We start from the raw sequence: 4,008 nt of genomic DNA on the forward strand, positions 1-4,008 counted from the left end.
TATATATATATATATATATATATATATATATATATATATATATATATATATATATATATATATATATATATATGTTTGTAAACATGTTTGCGAACATTATTAAACAAACACTAAACGAGCTTGTTCGCGAACACTTAGCAAACGAGCTTACCACTGTTCAGACTCTGTTCGTTTATTAACCCAGCTCTAAATTTTGTTTGTTAATGTTCGTTTACCTTAATAAATGAACATAAACGAATGCTTACTGAGCTCGAACACGAGTAGTTTGTCGAAAGCTCTGTTCGCTAACAGCCCTAGTGACAATGTCAAAGTCGAAGGATCACGGGTGGTCAATTTGAAAGTTTAGGACTAAACGTGAGAGAAAGAATTCGATATATTGTACGCGCAAAACAGATAATAGGTAAATGAGAAATTGAGTTTCAAAATAGATCCATTTAAGTTGGAAAATGAAGGTGAAAAAGGTTTGGAAGAAGCCTTTGTCCGATATTAAAAAAAGAAGTGAGCTTACACCACTATCTTTGTCCGATATTAAAAAAAGAAGTGAGCTTACACCACTATATATATAATAGTCTTTTAAAAATAGTTTGATTTGTATAGCTTATGAGCTCTAGTCTTTTAAAAATAGTTTGATTTGTATAGCTTATGAGCTCAAAATAGATCCATTTAAGTTGGAAAATGAAGGTGAAAAAGGTTTGGAAGAAGCCTTTGTCCGATATTAAAAAAAGAAGTGAGCTTACACCACTATCTTTGTCCGATATTAAAAAAAGAAGTGAGCTTACACCACTATATATATAATAGTCTTTTAAAAATAGTTTGATTTGTATAGCTTATGAGCTCTAGTCTTTTAAAAATAGTTTGATTTGTATAGCTTATGAGCTCAAAATAGATCCATTTAAGTTGGAAAATGAAGGTGAAAAAGGTTTGGAAGAAGCCTTTGTCCGATATTAAAAAAAGAAGTGAGCTTACACCACTATCTTTGTCCGATATTAAAAAAAGAAGTGAGCTTACACCACTATATATATAATAGTCTTTTAAAAATAGTTTGATTTGTATAGCTTATGAGCTCAAAATAGATCCATTTAAGTTGGAAAATGAAGGTGAAAAAGGTTTGGAAGAAGCCTTTGTCCGATATTAAAAAAAGAAGTGAGCTTACACCACTATATATATAATAGTCTTTTAAAAATAGTTTGATTTGTATAGCTTATGAGCTCTTTCTAAGAGAGGTTTTTTTTTTTTTTGAGTACTACTGACTCTGTTACAATGTCGTATCTGTTCATAGCTACTTTCTCAACCAACTGAAACACAAAAAGTCAATAGTTGCCTCCACTGAGGCTCGAACCCACTCCCATCATACATGTGAGAGTGTAAACCGGGACACAGTGACTCAATTTTAAGGAAGGAAAGTGTTAATATTATTCACATATGTACAATGACTCGGTTTTAAAGAAAATGTTAATACTATTCACAGGTACGTCAAAAATATTATTTTCCAACATAGATTAGTAATCCGGAAAAGTGTAGAAATATTCTTCATTTTACTCGGCAATCTTTTTCTTCTCCTCCTCCATCCTTCTTAAAGTTATTATTCATTATCTCTATGTATGAAGTCTCCTTTTTTAGATGTACTTGAACATCAAAACCTTTTTAAAATCTCATCAAACGTAAATGGACGTCAATAAAGACATTAGAAACTAACCTTTTTAGTTTTTAAAATGTTCATTAATAAAATCTTTTCTAACAAATATTCTGAGATGTCAAACATTTTAGTCATCGTTAAAAATACATTATTTGATATCACAAATTTTCAACATAACGTCCGAGTTCCGACTTGTATGTTGCTAATGAACATTTTTTTATTTTAATTTTTTTTTTATAGTGCATATGGTGGGGCTAAAAGATTATACTCAAAATTATTTTTTAAATCAATTTCCTAATCCTACCATACTAATTACTGTATATTATTATTGCAAATTATTTTTACTTTTGAAGTTTTGATGTTAAGTCAATTTTATATTTAGTCTCTAACCAATATATTTGTTATATTTGATACATAAGTTTAAATTTTTTATACATCACATTTCAAGTTAAAAGTCATACCAACTTAATCAATACATTTGGAGAGAACATATGTTTTCAAACCAAAATCTAATGCATTTCGATAATTTTTCACTGAAAATTTGATCATAAAAATAAAATGTGACACAAAATTAAAAATGGCGCACTAAATATGACATTTAATAAAATTACTTAATTAATAATGAATGAGTTCTACCAATGACCTTGTGGTCAAGTGACATGTAGTAACTTTTTCAAATGGGAGGTCAGATCGAGCTTCAGTGAAGTCAGGCTTTACGTGGCAATTGGTGATTAGTTGTCTTCATCATATGAGTCTCAATGAAGATATGGTCAACATCAAAATTTAAGAGTAAGAGTAGTATTTTTCAATAATCAATAGACACATAGGATATAAATAATTATTATTATTGCCATATCTAGTGATGATTATCGGAGTAGTGTGAGGGAAGGACATTGTGGGACTGACTAGAAATACATAGGCGGTCGGCTAATAAAAAGACCGCAAGTCAACAATACTGTTGGGGTTTGTTGTAACCAAATGAAAAGAATCATTAAAACACACCTATTTAAGCATGCACCGCACTAACACAAAGCTGCCCACTCCTAAAGCGCAAAACTTTAATTTGTACTCTTTTTTTTTTTTTTTCATAATCCAAATTCCTCGACTTCATACTGGTATCTTGTACCCATGAACCCACTTTAAAGCTCATAAATTTTAGCATTTTTCAAACTGCATTGTACGTGATTGTAGGCAGAACATCTATCTCTACATTTAATTTGCACATTAGCTACAACTTCATATGTTTGTGTTACATTTGATTATCTTGTTTGATATACACCATATGCATGCTTATTTAGATGGGAGCCTAGTATAAGTTTAATAACTTCGGGTTGAGTAGAGAGGTTATAGTATAGACCAGAGATCAGTTTTAAAAATATAAAATTTTACAAATATGATAGATGGAAGAGAAATTGTCAGAAGATTTTAATTAAATGTGGTGTTTTTAATGAATATGATGATTTTATAGTTTTAATCAATTGTTGTAACTCAGTCCCACATGTTATATATAAATATGGAGTGTTATGGTATGATAGATTATATGCAATGAAAAACAAGACATGTCAATACGAGTTGTGCTTACCTTTTAATTCTAATCAGTGTCAAATATTTACAAATAGAATCTCTAAACTTTAACTTGATATTATTCTAATCAATGTCAAATATTTACAAATTGGATCTCTAAACTTTAACATTATAATATCAAGATTGAATTGGGTTACATTAATAATTGAATGTGACAAGCATCGCCAAAATGAACATTTTGATAAGCACATTATGAAAATTTTTCGTGAACCAAATATTTTATTTCAGAATAACAACAACAAAATTGAATTCAATCTTAGAGATAACTACACAATGCACATATATAAAAAAAAAATTAAATATATAGCATAACTTAAAGATAAAATTGAAATTACCCATCACGGGTCAAGAGTACCGGTCGGTGTAAGCTAAGAGGACTACCAGGCTGCCATGGCGGTCATGCAAAAAAAAATCTATGCTAGCCTGGCCGCCCGCCTCGAGGACTTCACTCTAGAGAGGTATGGCCTCCCGGTTGCCTTGGAGGATGACAGCACACAACCCCTAGCTGCCTCCGCACCTGAACAGGGGACCGCTAGCCTGGACCAAACAGGTGCGAGACAGGGGAATTCAAACAAATGTTTTAGATTTCTAGAGCACCTAGAGAGATAGAATGTCAAACCAGAGGGTCCTTCAGTTATGGTCGATCCTGAAGTCTCTGCCCACATAAGAAAGCTTTCGTTCCCAGCCCCGGGGAGGAGGGGGGCTCTATGGGACATCTATCTACGGGAGGCTGCACTTTTAGGGAAAGAGGGGGAGGACGAACTTCATTCGGTAGCAGCAGGGTATCG

This window comes from Ipomoea triloba, chromosome 13 (genome assembly GCF_003576645.1).
Source record: "Ipomoea triloba cultivar NCNSP0323 chromosome 13, ASM357664v1".
NCBI lineage: Eukaryota > Viridiplantae > Streptophyta > Magnoliopsida > Solanales > Convolvulaceae > Ipomoea > Ipomoea triloba.